This window comes from Aedes aegypti, chromosome 1 (genome assembly GCF_002204515.2).
Source record: "Aedes aegypti strain LVP_AGWG chromosome 1, AaegL5.0 Primary Assembly, whole genome shotgun sequence".
Lineage (NCBI taxonomy): Eukaryota > Metazoa > Arthropoda > Insecta > Diptera > Culicidae > Aedes > Aedes aegypti.
Genome location: NC_035107.1, coordinates 296,597,287 through 296,621,653, shown reverse-complemented (window position 1 = coordinate 296,621,653; position 24,367 = coordinate 296,597,287).

Here is a 24,367-nt window from a genome sequence, read left to right as displayed (position 1 = left end):
GTTGACCGATCCGCGCTTCTAGATTTCGACTCGTGGTAAACTCGTGGTCACAGCATCCAAGCTCAATCGGCCCTTTTCAGGGCCAACATACGTTCATAAAAGGGTTTATTGGATGATATTTACTGATTTATCTATAATGATCTAAATATCGCGGTATACTACAAAACTTGATTTGGTTCACCTAATTTACCCCACATTATTACATGAATTTGAGAATTTACCACTGCAGCGCCGTCGGACCGTAATAACATCATACTACTCAACATTGTATGGTATTTCTTACAGCATCGTTGATTTATCATATAATGGGGGAACACTTCCTAAATTCTCGAGTATGGAAATTGGAAAATGTATTAAAATTGCGACAGATTTTAAATACTGTTCAATAAACTGTTTCCTGACTAATTGTAATGAGCAACTATTGATCTGAAATTTTTCTACATGTTAGTTCATTGCAAACGTCATAGTATATAAATCAGAACACATTAAACATTGATCAGAAATATTTAAAATTTGCACGAAAGCAAAACATGCGTGATTTTAATTTATTGTAAGCTATTAAAATAATGTTGATATTTTTACTGTCCATACGAACGCGCATGTGAATTTTCCAAGATATGTAAATCCCTAACCAAGCCATCAACTTCATGTACCTTATCCTAGATTGGTCAATCAGAAGAAGGCAAAGAATACGAAAGGGAGGAGCATCGTCTGCAATTCAAATTATGTAAAACATACTATCTTCGACAGATTCGGTTCATTTAAGGGACGAATGACCTTCGGATTAAAACCCCTTTGTAACAACAACAGATTCGGTTCATTTCATTTACACTTTCGAGCTAGTAAGAACTTCTCGTGATAAACACAGTATAGCTAGTAATATTTTATAATGTGCTTACCACATACTTGCTATAATCTCTTAATTCATCTCGTAGCATCATACCATATCTGATTTATCACGAATAATCGACAATACGACAATTTGAGGATGTTTCGAGAACGCTGCTGCAGTGCCGTCGGGATGCAATAACAGCATAATGCTCATCTTGTACATCCCTTGCCAAGCCATCAATTTCATATAGCCTATTTCTCAGATTAACGCAATAGACAACATGTAGAAAAATCAATTCAGATCAATAGTTGCTTATTACAATTGGTCAAGAAACAGTTTATTGAACAGTATTTAAAATCTGTCGCAATTTTAATACATTTCTAAATTTCCGTACTCGAGAATTTTGGAAGCGGGGCCGTGATGTTCGGGATGGATTGTCCTCCATGACTGGTCTTCTTCTTCTTTCTGGCGTTACGTCCCAACTGTGCCAATGACCATTTTTGCATGCGTATATCGTATGGCAGGTACGAAGATACTCTATGCCCTGGGAATCGAGAAAATTTCCTTTACGAATAGATCCTCGACCAGCGGGATTTGAACCCACGAGCCTCAGCATGGTCAAGCTGAATAGCTGCGCGTTTACCGCTACTGCTATCTGGGCCCCTGGTCCTGGAGGAAGAAAATTCTGCTAAAAGTGAACTTTTTCAAAACAACTCTTATTGATTGGAATATTTATCAACAACTCTTTGTTAAGTTGAATCATCCTAAATAACTCTTTGCTCCATCGCCAAACCAAACCATTTCTTTGAATTCATCAAGTACAAGAATATGAATGGTAAGAAGAGGCAGATGGTGTATATTTCGCTGGCGTTACTTTCCAACAGGTCGCCGGTTGGCGCTGACTACTAATCCGTCCACTGAATGATTTTCAGTTGTTGCTTTCGCTCTCTGGTTCCGTTCGCTACTCGCACACTGCTGTGGCTTTCACGCGCTCTTCTTTGCTGTTCTGCTGCTTGATCCGTTCGTTATGCCGTTCGATTTGTGAATGAGCTGGGAGCAGAACAACCAGTGGTTTTATTTGCTCGAGCTCCGTTCACCGATGGCGAGTGGTGGGGCTCTCGCTTGGTTGTTTCGTCACTCCGTTCGCTACTCGCACGCGATTGGTTATTGCTTTCGCGCTATTTTCGTTGATGGTGTGATTCTTCGCTTTTGATTTTTCATGCAAAATGACCAACTTTGATAAACTATATCGCAAAAATTCAAAGACCGATTTGAATGAAATTTTCACAGAATACCAGACATAACTTAAATTTTAACATATATTTTTGAGTGATTCTTCCAATCACACGTTGAAAAGCAGTAACGGTTTGACTAAAGTGAATTTTTTGACGATTTTTTATAATTGACATAACTAAACATATTGAAGGAATAGCTTCATGGTATCTTCAGAAAAGTTGTAGATTTTGACGAGATGAATAAGCTTGCTGAAGATAGTTTTTGTGTAAGGCTATAAGATTTTAAGATAAAAAGTTTGGAATTTTTCGTCGAAAATTACAGTTTAGTCAAACCGTTATTACTTATAAACTTGTGATTGGAAAAATTTTCAAAAATATATGTTAAAATTCAAGTTACATCTGATGTTCTGTGAAAGTTTCATTCGAAAATATTTCCTAAATAACTGAGATCTAACTTACCAAAGTTGGTCATTTTGTATGGAAAATCGAAAATGTTGCAAATGCATGCGAATAAGTTGGGGCCTTCCTTAGCCGAGTGGTTAGAGTCCGCGGCTATAAAGCAAAGCCATGCTGAAGGTGTCTGGGTTCGATTCCCGGTCGGTCCAGGATCTTTTCGTAATGGAAATTTTCTTGACTTCCCTGGGCATAGAGTACAATCGTACCTGCCACCCGATATACGAATGCAAAAATGGCAACTTTGGCAAAGAAAGCTCTCACTTAATAACTGTGGAAGTGTCATAAGGAGCACTAAGCTGAGAAGCAGGCTCTGTCCCAGTGAGGACGTTAATGCCAAGAAGAAGAAGAAGAAGATGTGAATAAGTTCTCTGTTTATTCGACAAACAAGCTTAATATTTCACGGGTACACAACAGCAACAGAGTAGCGTACACAGGGATTTAGTAGAAATCTGGAAACGTAGCTCAATCTTAAAATCTTGAGCGATTTCACAAACCAGATTCTGAATTAACAGCTCAGCAGGCTTCTAGCAGCGAGGTACTTCTCGCTAAGCAAGTTCGGAGGAGCTCTTACCAGCTCGAAAGCGGAAATGGAATGAAACTGAATCCAACGAAGGCAGCATGTTTTATAACCTTGGAATAGCAGATAATGCTCCTCCGTTTTGTGCTCTTCGCTTTCTGATCGACCAATCTGGGAAATTGGTATGTGCCAATAATGTGTTGGGCTTGGAATTACTTGATAATTGCGGAGAATACTAATACGTGAGAAATTGGTCGAACATGAATTGTTGGAATGATTGGCATTCCCTAAATATTCAATACGAGCTATTGATAATCAATAGTTTTCTTTATTATGACGGTAAATTTCTGATTCATGGGCGCCAAAATTATTACAATTTTTCAATGAGAATGTCTTTTCAAAAGCATTCTTAATATGTCGCAATTTTGTCACATGGGATAATTTTCCTAATCAAAGTGTTCCCACAAAATATGGAACATAAAAGGCGCTGTTGGAAAAGCCACTCTATTTTGCAATCGTTGTGAAATGTTGAGCACTCACCCCGTTGGCACTGCAGCAGCGTCCCGCGAGTTCAATCTCAAATGGTTGAGTCATACATTATTCACGACAAATGAAATTTTGTATGAGGCCGTGAAATTGATTTAGGAATACTAGAAGTTATAAATAAAGTCGGAAATATTTCTCTTTTAACTCTTTTCCACAAATTTGATGGCTCTGAAAAGAACCGATGGCTTTGTTAGCTTCGATGTTGTTACGGATAAATAACACTGCTCGGACCAGCAAAACTCAGGGGGCTTCTGGTATTTGCTCCTAACGGGATTGCTTCTTGACCACCAATGATGATTTCATCACGAGTCGAAATTTTGAAGCGCGGGTCAACAGCTCCTCGGCCGATGAAATTTGCGGCGGCGATGACGATGGCTGGGTGAACGCAAACAAGCGGTGAACCACAAAGCGAGAATGACTCGCCCGACCTTGTTCACAGTTCGACCGCAATTTCTCCTGTGGACTGCTTCCTCTTCTTCTTCTAGGCGGCGGCAGCGGTGATGGCTTTAGCTTCGGACGGCATCTTCTCTCGCTCGCTCGACAGTTTGATTTGAGCGAAGCAAGACAAACGGGGGCGTCCTTCGCTATCGATGTCTGTGCCTGAGAAGCACGCCCGGTCAGAACAAGCCGATCTGTCGCCTGCTGAGATGCGAGCCAATCGGAGAGTGAAAAGCAAATGACGTCAAATTTTCTCTAGCCACCCCTATTTATAGATTTGCTTGAAATCAACGTTCTCTTTTAAAACAGTTATTAAACTATTTGGACAGGTATGTGGGATTCAGTAAGTAAACGACATGAAGCTTTGATGTCTTATCTTTCGATTGAGGTGCTAATCAAGAAATTTCGTTAAGCCAGCGAAAAGTTATAAACGTTTAAAATATTTCATGCCAACGTAACGCTCTTGGTTTTGAAATTCCAATTTCACTCCTGTATAGAGAAGAGAGACGTACTTCTACGTCAAAATGTGTTGTTTGTGCAAATGAGAGATAAGTATGCGTCCCTCCCTTTATATGTATTTGTATATGTATTTATAAGACGAATAAACAGTTTATCTTTGACCATGGCCATGTAAAGACGCCACCGTACTCCGTCTTGTTCAATATCACTGTTATCCCCAAAAACACAACGATTGTTGGGACCTGCCCGTATGATTGGAAATATCATACATTGCTAAGCACTATGATGTTATTACGGTCTGATGGCGCTGCAGCAGCGTACACGGGTAAATTCTCAAATTTCATGTGATTATGTGGAATAAATTATGTGAATCAAATCGTTTTGTACAATACCGCGAGATTTAGATCATTATGGATTAATCAGGGCCCTGAAAAGAGCCGATTAAGCTTGGACGCTGTAACACTACGGGATGTTATCAGTTGATTGTCATGATAAAACGAAGAAATTCGAGGAAAATTCTGCTAAAAGTGAACTTTTTCAAAACAACTCTTATTGATTGGAATATTTATCAACAACTCTTTGTTAAGTAAAATCATTCTTAATAACTCGTTGCTCCATCGCCAAACCAAACCATTTCATTGACTTCATCAAGTACAAGAATATGAATGGTAAGGAGAGGCAGATGGTGTATATTTCGCTGGTGTTACTTTCCAACAGGTGACTACTAATCCGTCCACTGAATGATTTTCAGTTGTTGCTTTCGCTTCGTTGCTCTCTGGTTCCGTTCGCTACTCGCACACTGCTGTGGCTTTCACGCGCTCTTCTTTGCTGCTCCGCTGCGTGATCCGTTCGTTATGCCGTTCGATTTGTGAATGAGCTGGGAGCATTATTTTTTGACATTAAATTTATTTTATTACTCGTTTTGCTTGCTTTACATCAATAATTTTACATTTCAAGTGGTCAACAATATCGTTATTCATTCTTCAGTCAGTATTTCGAAGGCATTTTGCCTGTTTAATGTGTGACTTTTGTCTTTGTACATATCAACATTTAGCGTTTTGTTAAGATTTTTCTTTTTACCTAATTCTAACTTATCATAATTACTAAAACTATGGGTAGAGATTTCTTATTTGATCGTACTCTGAAACATGAGCTCTTTTTTGGTGCCTATTGGTAATCGTTTGCAATCTATTATCGACTAAATCGAGATTTGCCAGCCGATGAACCTCGGTTGTCGGAGTGCGTGTCGGTAGTTTCAATATCATCTTCAAAAATTTGTTTTGAAGGGTTTGAAGCTTCTTCCTATGCGTTTGAGCGCATCCTTTCCATACTGGGGCCCCATATTCCAGCATGGGCACAACAATCTGTCGGTAGACAGCCAACTTGTTGACGGTGGATGCTTTTGACCGCCGGTTGATGATCGGGTATAGTCGCTTCAGCATGAGTGTTCCTTTAGCGACTCGGTCTTCCACATGCTGACGGAAGAGGAGCTTGCTGTCAAATAATAGGCCTAGGTATAGCGGGCTACTGATGACCAGTCGATGTCCATGCTCAAAACCTTGATCGTTGCTGTAGGCTTGAGCCGGTCTGAGTTGCGATGTGGAAAAACGATCGTTTGTGTTTTGGCCGCATTCACACAAATTTTCCAGTCGGCGAGGTACTTCGTGTATGCATCCAGACCCTTCTGGAGTTTCGCGACGAGAGTGCGCATTACCCGTCCTTTGTAACTGATTGCCGAGTCATCAGCAAACAGAGACAACGTTCCGCCTTCTGGCAGAGAGGGAATGTCCGATGTGTACAGATTGTACAATACCGGTCCCAGAATGCTACCCTGGGGGACTCCAGCGGGAATTTCGTATGGCTCGGAAAGTGCATTGCCTATGCTGACGTGTGATGTCCTACCTTTCAGGTAGTCCGAGATAATTTTCACCAGATAGGTTGGGAAACGGAATTGGAGAAGCTTGTGCACTAAGCCGTCGTGCCAAACGTTATCAAACGCTTTTTCTATGTCCTGTAGTATGACCGTTGTTTTGGAGACTGATTTGGCCTGGTTGACCAAGTTCGAGACTCGTTTTAGCTGGTCCACTGTCGTGACCCCGACGGAAGCCAAATTGTTCCTCCAAAAGGATGTCGTTTGCTTCGGTATGTTCGAGTAGCCTGGTGTAGATGAGTTTCTCGAATAGCTTGCTGAGCGAGGAGAGCAAACTGATCGGGCGATAACTTGACGAGTTTGTGGGATCCTTTCCTGGCTTCAGGATCGGTACCACCTTGGATCGCTTCCACAATGTTGGGAAGTACCCCAGCTCCAGACAACGGTTGAAGATGTTCATCAGGAGGGTATGCGCTCTTGGTCCCAAATGTTTCAGAACGTTGATGTTGAAGTGACCGTCGAAACCCGGTGCTTTCATATTTTTAGTGGACTTGATGCAGTGTACCAACTCATCCAATGTAATTTTTCGGTTCTCCGGAAGCTCACTACACGAAGTAGCGAGCTGGGAGACGCTTTCAGACACCGGTGCTTCCATCGGGCTGGCAGTATCTCGGCCCAAGTTATGTGAAGCCATAAAATGTTTCGAAATTAAGTTTGCTTTTTCAGCTGAAGTAAAATAAACCTCGTTATCTAGCCTAAGAGGCGGGATAGGCTTAGGCTTGTTCTTTAGAACTTTAGTCAGACGCCAGAAGGGCCTAGAATAGTTCGGTAAGCTCCTAATTTCTATAGCAAACTGCCTATTTTTAATTTTATCCGCCCAAATGGCGATGATTTTGTTCAATTTTTTGTACAAGATCTTCCTAGCAACATTACGTGTTCTTTGGAACTGCCTACGGATACAGTTCCTAAGGGAAATAATACGCCTGGTTTCATCGTCAAGGTTGGTAAACTTACATGTCATCGGGGTGGTTGGGATGAACCGTTGCTCTGCTACGACGATGTCATCGGAGAGGGTTTGCAGCAGGTTGTCGATGTCATCCTTCGTTGCTAGTGCGGGGTTTTCGGCCACACTTTCCTCCACGTAGCGCTGTAGCTGGATCCAGTTCGCTCGATGATAATTCCTTCGCCGGAGTTGCTGGCGTTGCTCGACGGCTTTGTCTACCTCGAACACCACCGGGAGATGGTCGGACGATAGGTCAGTGATGGCACGGAGGGCAGAGCAATTCTCCGCCATGTTGGTTAGCACGATATCGAGGGTGGATCCCACACCGCTTGGTGAGAAAAAAGTGGGTGAATCCGGATGGAGGACCACGTAATGTCCTGCCTGCAGATCCTCGGCCAGCACCGCTCCGTTCTTGTTCGCTCGTAGATTGCCCCATGTTGAATGGCGCGCGTTCAGGTCGCCGGCAATAATAAAATTACCATTGCGGCGGGTCAACTTTTGGAGGTCGTTCTTAAGACTTACGGTTGATCCGTCTGACTCTTTGCACTGCGCGGGGCAGTAGATGGCGATGACTGCGATGGGACCATCAGGTGTTACCAGCTCGATACCGACAGCTTCCACAAACGCTAGCCGGAAATCAGGAAGCAACTTGAACTGGAGCTCCCTCTTGATGGTGATGGCTACGCCACCACCCTTTTTTTCACCGACCCGGTCGAGTCGGACTACGATGTGATCGGGAAGGCTGAATGTAGTCTCCGGTTTGAGATGCGTTTCCGATATAAACGCAACATCGATTTGTTGGTGTCGCAGGAAGTCGATGAATTCCAGCTTTTTGTTACCCACAAAGTGGGCGTTCCAGTTAAGGGCGTTGAGAGTGAATGTTAAAGTTCATCATAAAGTACATCATTTGCACCATCATTTTCTGCAGGTCACTCACCAACGTGGTCAGGTGAGCGATGATTTGAGTCATGCTGTCGGATGACGGAGCCGGCGACGTGGGGCCGGGCTGGCTTCCCCAGAAACCTGGAGGGGGGATGTACGATTCTGCTTGCGTTGGGTTTGCGTTGCTTGACGCTCCGGTTGGCAGGCTGGACGGGCGGCCCCTGGGGGGAGGCAGCGGTGGGAACCCAGTTTCCAGGTTGATTTCAGGTTGCTTCTTCTTGTTTTGCTTCGGCTGGCTTGCTCTCTTCCGGAGTGCGATGAATTCAGCCCGCTTGGGACGCGATCGACTAGTCGATGTGTGGGCGCCACCGCAATTGACGCAGACGGGTTGCTTTCCAGTTGTGTCGACGATGCACTGTGCCGTGCCGTGTTGATCGCCACACTTTCCGCAGCGGGCTTTCATATGGCAATTTCGCGAGCCATGACCAAAATTTAAGCAGCTGGTACACTGCGCGACATGGCGATGAACCGGCTTGTAGCGCTCCCACTGCACGACGACGCTGAGGAGGGTTCTGACATTGTGGAGTTCCTTGATGGTCGTGGAGCCGCCTACCAAATGTACCAAGTACAATTGGTCGCGACATTTTACGGCCTCGTTGTGCCGAGCGATTTTGAAGACCTTCATCGGCTGCAGGTTGTTGTGCTTCAGTTCCGCTTCCACCTCGGAAACGTCGACATCGTAGAGGCCTCGAATGATGACCTTGAGGGGCTTCTTCGACGGAATATCGTGAGTGAAATGTTCCACCTTCCACACTTGTAGCGTCTCCGCCACTGATTGGTAGTGTGCTGCTGTTGCAACGGAGATTTTCACTCCGTCGGCGCAAAGTCGGAATTCAGCACGCAGGCCTTTGCGAACCTGTTCGTTTAACTTGGCGAGCAGTTCTCGCGGCTGCCCCTTCACATAGAATGGAGGGAGCTTCTCCTTCTTCTCAACTTTACTACCTCCATCCTCAGGAAGTAGCGAGTACGGGTTGCTGGCTAGCAACTTTTTCACTTGACCTCCATCGACGTGGATATCGGCCGGCCGCTTTCCGCCCTGCTTTTGGCCACCGCTGGGGCCTGGTTTACCCATGCTTGGGTAGAACGAAAAACCACTTGACAACGCGCTCGGAAAACTTTCTTCGCTGAGAAAAAAAAAACTGCAACTCTTTTGATTTTTCATGCAAAATGACCAACTTTGATAAATTATATCTCAGTTATTTAAGTACCGATTTGACTTCATAACTTAAATTTTAACATATATATTTGAGTGATTTTTCCAATCACACGTTGAAAAGCAGTAACGGTTTGACTAAAGTGATTTTTTTGACGATTTTTTATAATTGACATAACTAAACATATTGAAGGAATAGCTTCATGGAATCTTCAGCAAAGTTGTAGATTTTGACGAGATGAATAAGTTTGCTGAAGACAGTTTTTGTGTAAGGCTATCAGATTTTAAGATAAAAAGTTTTTAATTTTTCGTCGAAAATTACAGTTTAGCCAAACCATTATTATTTATAAACTTGTGATTGGAAAAATTATTCAAAAATATATGTTAAAATTCAAGTTACATCTGATGTTCTGTGAAAGTTTAATTCGAAAATATATCCATAAATAACTGAGATCTAACTTACCAAAGTTGGTCATTTTGTATGGAAAATCGAAAAAGTTGCAAATGCATGTGAATAAGTTGGGGCCTTCCTTAGCCGAGTGGTTAGAGTCCGCGGCTACAAAGCAAAGCCATGGTGAAGGTGTCTGGGTTCGATTCCCGGTCGGTCCAGGATCCTTTCGTAATGGAAATTTTCTTGACTTCCCTGGGCATAGAGTATCATCGTACCTGCCACACGATATACGAATGCAAAAATGGAAACTTTGGCAAAGATAGCTCTCACTTAATAACTGTGGAAGTGTCATAAGAACACTAAGCTGAGAAGCAGGCTCTGTTCCAGTGAGGACGTTAATGCCAAGAAGAAGAAGAAGAAGATGTGAATAAGTTCTCTGTTTATTCGACAAACCAGCTGAATATTTCATGGGTGCACAGCAGCAACAGGGTAGCGGATCACAGGGATTTAGTTGAAATCTGGAAAAGTAGCTCAATCTTGAAATCTTGAGCGATTTCACAAACCAGATTCTAGATTAACAGCTCAGCAGGCTTCTAGTAGCGAGGTACTTCTCGCTAAGCAAGTTCGGAGGAGCTCTTACCAGCTCGAAAGCGGAAATGGAATGAAACTGAATCCGACGAAGGCAGCATGTTTTATAACCTTGGAATAGCAGATGTTGCTCCTCCCTTTTGTGCTCTTCGCTTTCTGATCGACCAATCTGGGAAATGGGTATGTGCCAATAATGTGTTGGGCTTGGAATTACTTGAAAATTGCGGAGAATACTAATACGTGAGAAATTGGTCGAACATGAATTGTTGGAATGATTGGCATTCCCTAAATATTCAATACGAGCTATTGATAATTAATAGTTTTCTTTATTATGACGGTTAATATCTGATCCATGGGTGCCAAAATTTTTAAAATTGTTCAATGAGAATGTCTTTTCAAAAGCATTCTAAATATGTCGCAATTTTGTTACATGGGATAATTTTCCTAATCAAAATGTTCCCATAAAATATGGAACATAAAAGGCGCTGTTGGAAAAGCCACTCTATTTTGCAATCGTTGTAAAATGTTGAGCACTCACCCCGACGGCACTGCAGCAGCGTCCGCGAGTACAATCTCAAATGGTTGAGTGATAAATTATTCATGACAAATGAAATTTTGTATGAAGCCGTGGAATTGATTTAGGAATATTAGAAGTTATAAATAAAGACGGAAATATTTCTCTTTTAACTCTTTTCCACAACTCTGAAAAGAACCGATGGCTTTGTTAGCTTCGATGTTATTACGGATAAATAACACTGCTCGGACCAGCAAAACTCAGGGGGCTTCTGGTATTTGCTCCTAATGGTGCTTCTTGACCACCAATGATGATTTCATCACGAGTCGAAATTTTGAAGCGCGGGTCAACAGCTCCTCGGCCGATGAAATTTGCGGCGGCGATAACGATGGCTGGGTGAACGCAAACAAGCGGTGAACCACAAAGCGAGAATGACTCGCCCGACCGTGTTCACAGTTCGACCGCAAATTCACCTGTGGACTGCTTCCTCTTCTTCTTCTAGGCAGCGACAGCGGAGATGGCTTTAGCTTCGGACGGCATCTTCTCTCACTCGCTCGACAGTTTGATTTGAGCGAAGCAAGACAAACGGGGGCGTCCTTCGCTATCGATGTCTGTGCCTGAGAAGCACGCCCGGTCAGAGCAAGCCGATTTGTCGCCTGCTGAGATGCGAGCCAATCGGAGAGTGAAAAGCAAATGACGTCAAATTTTCTCTAGCCACCCCTATTTATAGATTTGCTTGAAATCAACGTTCTCTTTTAAAACAGTTATTAAACTATTTGGACAGGTATGTGGGATTCAGTAAGTAAACGACATGAAGCTTTGATGTCTTATCTTTCGATTGAGGTGCGAATCAAGAAATTTCGTTAAGCCAGCGAAAAGTTATGAACGTTTAAAATATTTCATGCCAACGTAACGCTCTTGGTTTTGAAATTCCAATTTCACTCCTGTATAGAGAAAAAGACGTACTTCTACGTCAAAAATGGCATTGGAGCGGAGAATTGTACTGATTAAAGTGGTGAGTTTTTGTAAACTGTTGTTGTGTTGTTTTATTCGGCAGCTCATGAATGACGATAATTTCGTTAGCATTTATTTCATTTAATGATAAAACCCATGTTATATAATATTTTGGGAACCCAGATAGCCGTAGCGGTAAACGCGCAGCTATTCAGCAAGACCAAGCTGAGGGTCGTGGGTTCGAATCCCACTGGTCGAGGATCTTTTCGGGTTGGAAATTTTCTCGACTTCCCAGGGCATAGAGTATCTCCGTACCTGCCACACGATATACGCATGCAAAAATGGTCATTGGCATAGTAAGCTCTCAGTTAATAACTGTGGAAGTGCGCATAAGAACACTAAGCTGAGAAACAGGCTCTGTCCCAGTGGGGACGTAACGCCAGAAAGAAGAATATAATATTTTTGTGAAAGATGTGATTAACATGGAAGATTATAGTTCAAGGAATATGTTGAGTACATTGAAGTTAACTCTTGTTCCGTAGATAAATTTAAAAAAGGACGATAAGTTAGTGCTGCCGAAAATATCCTCAGGGTGCCGAAGCCATCATTTACCCTAGTTCATTTTGACATGAAAAAGTATCGCTGTACGCCCTAACATGCATTAAATATGCTGACATTTTTTAGGGCTGCGTCGGCGCAAAACCAACTGGTTTTTTTTTCGTAGATGTGAGATGAATTAGCAAAAAATTAGCGCCTTAAAAAAGGGCCGTATTTCTCTGAGTATTCAACCTTAGTAAGGACCTTGGGTCTTTTTCAACTCATTTCCAAATTAAAATCGATGAAACTTTTGATTGAAATGATCTAGCAATTTGAAACTTTCTGACAATAGGGTCCTAAAATTTTCAATAAAATCTTGTTTTGATATAATAAGATAAAAGAGCATGTTCTTGCAACCACTTAAGCAATTTTTCCTGTTCAAATAACGGTTATAACACATTTAAAATTTAATTCAAAAAATAGGTTCAAATTTGAACCTTGACACTTTAGATCATGTTTGACATTCACTGAATCGGCAAAAACGCCTCAGGGGCTCATCTTTTTAACACTGGGGTTGTTCCTATTTGACATATCGGAATGGACACGGAAAACAAAATACACCCAAAATATGAGTTTAAACCAAGGGGTAAAGCATTCAAAAATTGCGTAAACATTTGTTTCTGGCCCAAACTTAACCGTTTGTTACTAAAATTAGGACAGGGCTCTAGGATCCTATTATTTTTTTGTGGGAAATATTTTTTATATTTTATTTTTGACTAAGGGTCGTTTTCGACCCGAAAATTTAAACAACTCTCAAATCAGAGTGTTGACCGAATTTAGTTCTGTTGGGCTTAAATGAAGGGCACACCTGTTAAGTTTCAGAAACCCTCCCGGAGATCCGGATTTGGTCACTGTGGCCAACCTGCTACATATGAAAAAGTTTCTTTAGAGACCCTTACTTTGACGACCTGTAGTTTCGTAACTAAACAAGTAATCTGAACCGTCTTCATATTGTTGAAAAGGTTTTCACGTGGACTGTGAATAGAGATTCTCAAATCACTTAGTTATTCATACCCGGTTCCGGAAACCCGGAACATCCGAAAAGTAAGTTTCCATCGCAGTTCTGTATATGTAATTCACATCAGTACTATTCGGCTGATGGATATTTTGGCATAATTTTCTGTAATAAGAAACTAATTGCCAGCGCACATTCCCTGAAAAATTCGGTCCAGTACGGTCCATGTGGAACCGATTCCTGGAGTCCCGGGAGGTGGCCAATCTGGACAATTCGATTAAATTACTCAGATTTGAACCCCAAAACCAAATGAATTGTGTCCGATTCTTTACGATTTTTCATTTTTGGATGTATCTTGCCAAAAGAATGAATGAATGGTTATTCTGGTCCTTTTGGAGCACCGGAATGGCCATCGGGAAACCCGTAATATGGGACCACAAAGTTTTAGCACCAAAAGTAGGCATGTGACGTCTCAATCTTCGTGATTTTGCATCTCTGTGACTCTGCTAGTTCAATTATTGATAAATGACCACCTTTGTTCTTCTAGCCCATCGAAATAATCCAGGAATGGCCACCGGAAAACCTATATTGTGGATCATTTCAGTTTTTGTACCAAAACTAGGCTCAATCTTCATGATTTTGAAGACCTGTGACTCTTATAGTTCAATTATCGATGAATGACCACTCTGGCACATTGTTACTACGAAAATAATAAAAAACTTTGCGCGAAAATGTGTTCTTTCATCCGGATTTTCTGAAGCTTTCCGGCAAGGAAAGTGTCAGTAATAATAACGGACGTGAAAACAATTATTGATAAGTGCAAAATAAGTTAAAAAATTTGGGGTGGGTAATGTCTATTACATTACCGCGGGGTTGACGTAGAACTACGATGATTAATAATTTGATTTGTCAAGTGTATGAATTTGAAAGTGTACTAGTTTTGTGTTGTTATTGATCGGATGAAGTTTTCAGAAGTTAACTCTTTTTGGACTCATTTTGGTAGTCCTGAAAAGAACCATTTGTCGTTCTGTGGTTCCGAGAACCAGTGTTTGGTGTTCCAGGAATAATGCCAGATGATTGAATTTGTTTGTTTGGTCGTTGCTTCCTTGTGTTGCTTGGTTGGGTGATCGGTTTCTGGCTCCAGCTGTAGTTCGCCATACTCCTCCAGTAGATTAGATGTTTGATAGCTCGGGTGCTTCGATCGTGATAATCGATTGAATCGGTCCAGTGCTTTGGTCTGTAGCAATATCCATTGCATGAGCATTTAGACTCTGTACATTGATACTCATCAATATGCAGGCTTGGCCGCTATGATCCAGTATTTCACGCAGTTCGTCTCAAAGCGTCACTAATCGATGATTGTCTAAGCGCTGCAGCTCATTCCTCAAGTCAACCCTCTTGGGAGAATTGCTGCCTTTGGCGTGATGGAACTTAAAAAGTAAGAGGTTGTTTCCGAGATACGACCGCCAAAGTGACGTTGGATAACATTAGCATCTTCTATTTCCTGGCTTGAGACCGTCACGAACTTATGAAAGATTTCTGAGAGAACAGCACCAATTTTCGACCCAACACTAACTTTCGACCGATTTTCGATACGGGTTTGGCCTACTTTGTATGAAAATCCGAAAATTGGCACAGAATTCTTGTAGGTCGAAAATAAGTGCTCTTCTAATCAATTTTCACACTATTTGTTGCATGCCATTGTTGACCTATTATGAACATTTTGTGTTATTATTGGGTTGGTTCGATTAACTCTTCAACCGGTCGATGGAAGAAGAAGCATGAGCGATAACTTTTGCTCAACAAACAAATATTCCGCTTGAAGGTCCACGCATGATCCACTAAGATTGATTGCTTAAGTGGGTTCCGAAGCCTTTCGAGACTCGTCGTATCCGTAGCGAACGTGCTGAAATTGCATTGAAGCACAATTTCAAACAACTGCCCTTTTCAGGGCCACAATTGATTAAATAATTTATTTAGTTATCAATTAATGTTTCGGATGATTAGTTTTCAACGGAGATAAATGGCAAACAAAGTTTAACATAGGTTCCCGTCGTTCTGGTCGGGCGGCGGTAGCATTTTCGCAGTCTTTTCTGTGTGCGTATTTCCATTCGATCGACAATGTCTTACCAAATCGAAACGTCAACAAAGCTGTTGCTTATTAGTTTTAGCTCTGTGTTCGACGAGTTGATACTGATCGCTCTAGTATCATTTAGGTAGCGACGGCGACAACGGCATTATGCGATCATCTCTAAATGCGAAACAAACCGGGAGGGATTCTTCATTCAAGTGCCGTTCGCAATTTATCCGACTCATGCACACACTGTCGAGGATCGCCCCGCGCGCGCACAATGGGAAATTTATTTCCCATTTATGGTTGCGTGCAAATGACTGACCAAAATCTGAATCAATCACAACCAATCATCAGTAATGTCGCTCTTCACGGTGGAAAATTCTCACAACTCTTTTAAAATGAAATTGTCGTCCTGAAAAGGACGGTTGGTGGTAGTCACCGTCGATCAAACTGGGTTTTCATTCCATTGTTAGACAGAAACACACCAAAAGATCACTGAAAACGATTAAATTAAAATGCGGTCGGTAATTTTGTGCTTTCTTGTCCATCCTTGTATTCGATGGTTTGCTCACTCCTCCGACGGTAATTATCAAGGTTTCTGGACGCATTCTCCACGAGTTCGATGGGCTAGCTGGATGCCAAGGGCCATGATGAGCGATTACACGGAACCCGCAGCTTTTAACTTGGGAATAAACAGCAGCAGCAGCGACGAACGTGTAAATTTTATTCCGATATGAGTCCTTCTCCGGTTGCTGGTCAACGATTGATTGATGCGCGCGTGAAGTCGAGTTTGGTTGGCTTCGACTGAACACGAGATAATAAAGAGAAGTAAGAAGAAGACCGAAAGGGGCGTTTCCCTTTGAATGACGAAAGTGGTTAAGATATCGCGCAATGATGTCTGTGTCAGGAATACACAAGAAAAATGTGCTTTTCTATGAAAAATAAGACATGCTTCGATATTTCCAAATTTTTCAATAGTTTAGTCATGAGAATCAATAGTTTTCATTGTTGGACTAGATTCGTAAAAAGATTTCCAATCGATTGGTGCAAGAATCTTGAAAATCTATCCGGGCGTTAGTAAGTTATTAACAGTCAAAATCTAACCACTTTTCGTGACGCGAGCGATTTTTCGTTTTTCGAAATTGTACCCCAGTATGTAGCCGTAAGACGTTATCCAACGTCAAAAAAATGGAAGAGTTTGTCAAAAATAGCCCTTGCAGTGAAGTAACCCGCGACAAACCAACATATACCGATTGCTGATCCTGGCTTTTGTCATAGTCGTACACGACCTCGGGGAAAGTTCCACCTTGCGACTTACAGTGCTGTTCTGAATAATAGCAGCGCATGTCGATTTTCATACAAAATGCTCAACTTTGACATGCTGTAATTTTGTTCCATTTCAAGCAATCGAGTTGAAATTTTCTCCACAGAACTACAAATATGCCCAATTTTGTAAACACACAATTTCAAAATTTTCTAAGCCCCTGCCGGAAAGTGAGATACTAGGTGAAAATGTTCGAAAAAATAGCAGTTTTAAAAATTTGAATTTCGGCTTGACATTATAGTTTAAAATTGTATATCACTTACCATTGGAACAATCACCTCCTACTTATCAAACCTACACCTAAACCGAAAATGTTTAAAATATTTCTGGAAGAAAAATTTTAAAATGAAAAACTGCTATTTTTTCGAAAAATTTCACCTAGTGTCTCACTTTTCGGCAGGGACTCAGAAAAAACTGAAATTTTGTGTTTACAAAATTGATCATATTTGTAGTTCTGTGCAGAAAATTTCAGCTCGATTGCTTGAAAGGGAACAAAACTACTGCATGTCAAAGTTGAGCATTTTGTATGGAAATCGACATGCGCTGCTATTATTCAGAACAGCACTGTATGAACAGTAAAAGCACAGGCACTAACCATCGGGAACTGAATGCTTTTGCATTTGATTATGCCGCACAGTTTGAAAGTAAAATAAAAATTCTCTATACAGGAGTAAAATTGGAGTTTCAAAACCAAGAGCCTTACGTTGGCATGAAATATTTTGAACTCTTATAACTGTTTTCTGGTTCAACGAAATTCCTTGAATGGCACCTCAATTGAAAGACAAGACATCAAAGGGTCATGTCGTTTACTTACTGAATCCCACATAACTGTCCAAATAGTTTAATAACTGTTTTAAAAGAGAACGTTGATTTCAAGCAAATTTATAAATAAATTTATAAATAGGGGTGCTAGAGAAATTTTGACGTCATTTGCTTTCCATTTTCCGCTTGGATCGCATCTCAGCAGGCGACATATCGTCTTGCTCTGACCGGGCGTGCTTCTCAGGCACAGACATCAATAGCGAAGGACCTCTCCGTTTGTCTTGCTTCGCTCAAATCAAACTGTCGAGCGAGCGAGAGAAGATGCCGTCCGAAGCCAAAGTCATCACCGCTGCCGCCGCCAAGAAGAAGAAGAAGAAGAAGAGGAAGCAGTCCTCAGGAAAATTTGCGGTCGAACTGTGAACACGGTCGGGCGGGCAAGTCATTCTCGCTTTGTGCGTCACCGCTTGTTTGCGTTCACCCAGCCATCGTCATCGCTGCCATCATCAGATTTCGACTTAAGCCCGGTGATACTACCTGTTACTGTTGTGCGTCATCCACGCCACGAATCTTTCGGTTCGTCGTATAAGCAAATAACTTGCTCAAATTTATACATTTGAGTTGAGGATTCCCCGTTTCACCATGGCAATCAACTGATTACATCCCGCAGTGTTATTTATCTGTAAGGGCATCAAAGCTAACAAAGCCATCGGCCCTTTTCAGGGCCATCAAATTAGTGGAAAAGAGTTAAAAGAGAAATATTTCCGACTTTATTTATGACTTCTTATATTCCTAAATTAATTTCACAGCTTCGTACAAAATTTCATTTGTCATGAATAATTTATGACTAAACATTTTGAGACTGTAATCGCGGACGCTGCTGCAGTGCCGTCGGGGCGAGTGCTCAACGTTCCACAACAATTGTAAAATAGAGTGGCATTTCCAACAGCGTCTTTGATGTTCCATATTTTGTGGGAACACTTTGATTAGCAAAATTATCACATGCAACAAAATTGCGACATTTTAAGAATGCATTTGAATAGACATTTTCATTGAACAATTGTAATAAGTTTGGCACCCATGGATCATAAATTTACTATTATGACGGTAAAACTATTGAATATCATGCGTGATTTTAATTTATTGTAAGCTATTAAAATAATGTTGATATTTTTACTGTTCATACGAAAGCGCATGTGAATTTTCCAAGATATGTAAATCCCTAACCAAGACATCAACTTCATGTACCTTATCCTAGATTGGTCAATCAGAAGAAGGCGAAGAATACGAAAGGGAGGAGCATCGTCTGCAATTCAAATTATGTAAAATATGCTATCTTCGACAGATTCGGTTCATTTAAGGGACGAATGTCCTTCGGATTAAAATCCCTCTGTAACAACAACAGGATTCGGTTTATTTCCTTTACACTTTCGAGCTAGTAAGAACTTCTCGTGGTAAACACAGTATAGCTAGTAATATTTCTTAATGTGCTTACCACAAACTTGCTATAATCTCTTAATTCATCTCGTAGCATCATACAATATCTGATTTATCACGAATAATCGACAATACGATAATTTGAGGATGTTTCCGAGGACGCTGCTGCAGTGCCGTCGGGATGCAATAACAGCATAATGCTCATCTTGTACATCCCTTGCCAAGACATCAATTTCATATAGCCTATTTCTCAGATTAACGCAATAGACAACATGTAGAAAAATCAATTCAGATCAATAGTTGCTCATTACAATTGGTCAAGAAACAATTTATTGATTTTAATGTCGCAATTTTAATACGTTTTCCAATTTCCGTACTCGAGAATTTTGAAAGCGGGGGCCGTGATGCTCTGGATGGATTGTCCTCCATGACTGGTCCTGGCTGGAAATATTCGTGGGGAGAAACTCGACCCTTTGCTGCAGGAATTTCATTAACAACTCTTTGGTAAAGCAGAAATTTTCCGAGGAAAATTCTGATAAAAGTGAACTTTTTCAAAACAACTCTTATTGATTGGAATATTTATTAACAACTCTTTGTTAAGTAAAATCATCCTAAATAACTCTTTGCTCCATCGCCAAACCAAACCATTTCATTGAATTCATCAAGTACAAGAATGGTAAGGAGAGGCAGATGGTGTATATTTCGCTGGCGTTAGTTTCCAACAGGTCGCCGGTTGGCGCTGACTACTAATCCGTCCACTGAATGTTTTTCAGTTGTTGCTTTCGCTTCGTTGCTCTCTGGTTCCATTCGCTACTCGCACACTGGCTGTGGCTTTCACGCGCTCTTCTTTGCTGCTCCGCTGCTTGATCCGTTCGTTATGCCGTTCGATTTGTGAATGAGCTGGGAGCAGAACAACCAGTGATTTTATTTGCTCGAGCTCCGTTCACCGATGGCCAGTGGTGGGGCTCTCGCTTGGTTGTTTCGTCACTCCGTTCGCTACTCGCACGCGAATGGTTATTGCTTTCGCGCTATTTTCGTTGATGGTGTAATTCTTCGCTGAGAAAAAAAAACTGCAACTTTTTTGATTTTTCATGCAAATTGACCGACTTTGATAAACTATATCTCAGTTATTTATGGACCGATTTGAATGAAATTTTCATAAAATATCAGACATAACTTAAATTTTAACATATGTTTTTGAGTGATTTTTCCAATCACACGTTGAAAAGCAGTTACGGTTTGACTAAAGTGAATTTTTTGACGATTTTTTATGATTGACATAACTAAACATATTGAAGGAATAGCTTCATGGTATCTTCAGCAAAGTTGTAGATTTTGACGAGATGAATAAGTTTGCTGAAGACAGTTTTCGTGTAAGGCTATCAAATTTTAAGATAAAAAGTTTTGAATTTTTCGTCGAAAATTACAGTTTAGTCAAACCGTTATTACTTATAAACTTGTGATTGGAAAAATTATTCAAAAATATATGTTAAAATTCAAGTTACATCTGATGTTCTGTGAAAGTTTCATTCGAAAATATTTCCATAAATAACTGAGATCTAACTTACCAAAGTTGGTCATTTTGTATGGAAAATCGAAAAAGTTGCAAATGCATGCGAATAAGTTGGGGCCTTCTTTAGCCGAGTGGTTAGTGTCCGCGGCTATAAAGCAAAGCCATGCTGAAGGTGTCTTGGTTCGATTCCGGTCGGTCCAGGATCTTTTCTTAATGGAAATTTTCTTGACTTCCCTTGGCATAGAGTATAATCGTACCTGCCACACGATATACGAATGCAAAAATGGAAACTTTGGCAAAGAAAGCTCTCAGTTAATAACTGTGGAAGTGTCATAAGAACACTAAGCTGAGAAGCAGGCTCTGTCCCAGTGAGGACGTTATGCCAAGAAGAAGAAGATGTGAATAAGTTCTCTGTTTATTCGACAAACCAGCTAAATATTTCATGGGTGCACAACAGCAACAGGGTAGCGGATCACAGGGATTTAGTTGAAATCTGGAAACGTAGCTCAATTTTGAAATCTTGAGCGATTTCACAAACCAGATTCTGGATTAACAGCTCAGCAGGTTTCTAGCAGCGAGGTACTTCTCGCTAAGCAAGTTCGGAGGAGCTCTTACCAGCTCGAAAGCGGAAATGGAATGAAACTGAATCCAACGAAGGCAGCATGTTTTATAACCTTGGAATAGCAGATGATGCTCCTCCCTTTTGTGCTCTTCGCTTTCTGATCGACCAATCTGGGAAATGGGTATGTGCCAATAATGTGTTGGGCTTGGAATTACTTGAAAATTGCGGCGAATACTAATACGTGAGAAATTGGTCGAACATGAATTGTTGGAATGATTAGCATTCCCTAAATATTCAATACGAGCTATTGATAATTAATAGTTTTCTTTATTATGACGGTAAATTTCTGATCCATGGGTGCCAAAATTATTACAATTGTTTAATGAGAATGTCTTATCAAAAGCATTCTAAATATGTCGCAATTTTGTCACATGGGATAATTTTCCTAATCAAAGTGTTCCCATAAAATATGGAACATAAAAGGCGCTGTTGGAAAAGCCACTCTATTTTGCAATTGTTGTGAAATGTTGAGCACTCATCCCGACGGCACTGCAGCAGCGTCCGCGAGTACAATCTCAAATGGTTGAGTCATAAATTATTCGTGACAAATGAAATTTTGTATGAAGCCGTGAAATTGATTTAGGAATATTAGAAGTTATAAATAAAATCGGAAATATTTCTCTTTTAACTCTTTTCCACAAATTTGATGGCTCTGAAAAGAACCGATGGCTTTGTTAGCTTCGATGTTGTTACGGATAACTAACACTGCTCGGACCAGCAAAACTCAGGGGGCTTCTGGTATTTGCTCCTAACGGGATTGCTTCTTGACCACCAATGATGATTTCATCACGAGTCGAAATTTTGAAGCGCGGGTCAACAGCTTCTCGGACGATGAAATTTGCGGCGGCGATGACGATGGCTGGGTGAACGCAAACAAGCGGTGAACCACAAAGCGAGAATGACTCGCCCGACCGTGTTCACAGTTCGACCGCAATTTCTCCTGTGGACTGCTTCCTCTTCTTCTTCTAGGCGGCGGCAGCGGTGATGGCTTTAGCTTCGGACGGCATCTTCTCTCGCTCGCTCGACAGTTTGATTTGAGCGAAGCAAGACAAACGGGGGCGTCCTTCGCTATCGATGTCTGTGCCTGAAAAGCACGTCCGGTCAGAGCAAGCCGATCTGTCGCCTGCTGAGATGCGAGCCAATCGGAGAGTGAAAAGCAAATGACGTCAAATTTTCTCTAGCCACCCCTATTTATAGATTTGCTTGAAATCAACGTTCTCTTTTAAAACAGTTATTAAACTTTTTGGACAGGTATGTGGGACTCAGTAAGTAAACGACATGAAGCTTTGATGTCTTATCTTTCGATTGAGGTGCTAATCAAGAAATTTCGTTAAGCCAGCGAAAAGTTAGAAACGTTTAAAATATTTCATGCCAACGTAACGCTCTTGGTTTTGAAATTCCAATTTCACTCCTGTATAGAGAAGAAAGACGTACTTCTACGTCAAAAGACAGATTAGTATTCTCCCGTTTTCCCCACTATCTCGAAGACTTTCCTAAACTTTTTTTTCGCACAAACACGTCGGAGCTTTGGACGAATTCAACAGTGAAAGAATCATGTAAGTCCAATCACCCGTTCTCAAGCCATTTCGTGACATACAAACACCATTCCATTTTTATTTATATAGATAAGCTCCTTTTGAGCCAGACAATGCGGAAAATGGCAAAAAGTGGTGGAAATATCTTAACCCAGGGCTATGCTTCCGGAACTAGCTACCACTGCGGTTCTTCTAACAATATAACATATTTATTTGGATGAAATGGATTTCTGATGCTGTCGAAGATGGGGGTTAGCGACATGAATTTGAATGTTTGAAACGGCAATCCAGCAATAAAATGGAGGAAGTCTAAGCCTGCCTTCCCAACGCTGTTTATTTCGTTCTTAATCGCTAAAAATTGGCGCCAGCGGCAAAAATACAGACAACAACCTTACAAAATTCAGTTTCTCTCACTGGCCGCCGAGCGGCGGCACTGATGTTTGTTTTCCAGTCACTGATCACGCTACGCTGGATTCGCAATTTTTTCGAATTTCCAACACAAGCGCATGAAATAATGGTAGTCGAGAACTGTCACAACGTAATCGTCATCAATCGTCAACATCCCACCACAAAATCGCTAGTATTTGGAGGGGATTTTAACCTCCAAATTGCCAAATAACCTCCAAATCATCACCTCCAAGTTAGTTCTAATACCCTCCGTTATATGAAATATGGTAGCAAGTCGATCGTCGCAAGTTTATCGTTAAACAGTCAATGGAATATAATGAAAAACGTTCAGTGTGCATCGTACTACCTTCGTGCTGTACGTACACGAATTCTCTCTGCTCTTGGAAATTTTCTTAAAAACTACCTAAAGCAATAAAACAGCACTTTTCAGTGCTAAAATTAACCTTCCGGTCGTCGCGCGGTTTGCCACCGTCAGAACCACCACGCTGCTATTGTGAACGAAAAGCGAGGTTTTGACGTAGAAGTACACAGCTAAAATATGTTGTAAATTTCAGTTTATATTCATGCACATATTTGCAGCATCAAAATAAACTGAAATGTCAACGACAAATCACTTATTTTTCAATCGAATGCACTTAAAATTTACACGATCATGTAACATTCAAGAATCTTTAGTTGAAAATTAACCGTGATGCTGTAATAATAGATGATTTTGATTTACTTTTATTACTCGTCTGTTTACGTTACATTAAATATTTTTATCTGTGTACGTCTTTCTTTTCTATACAGGAGTGGAATTGGAATTTCAAAACAAAGAGCGTTACGTTGGCATAAAATATTTTAAACGTTTATAACTTTTCGCTGGCTTAACGAAATTTCTTGATTCGCACCTCAATCGAAAGATAAGACATCAAAGCTTCATGTCGTTTACTTACTGAATCCCACATACCTGTCCAAATAGTTAAATAACTGTTTAGAAAGAGAATGTTGATTTCAAGCAAATCTATAAATAGGGGTAACTGAAGAAAATTTGACGTCATTTGCTTTTCACTCTCCGATTGGCTCGCATCTCAGCAGGCGACAGATCGGATTGCTCTGACCGGGCGTGCTTCTCAGGCACAGACATCGATAGCGAAGGACGCCCCCATTGGTCTTGCTTCGCTCAAATCAAACCGTCGAGCGAGCGAGAGAAGATGCCGTCCGAAGCCAAAGTCATCACCGCTGCCGCCGCCAAGAAGAAGAAGA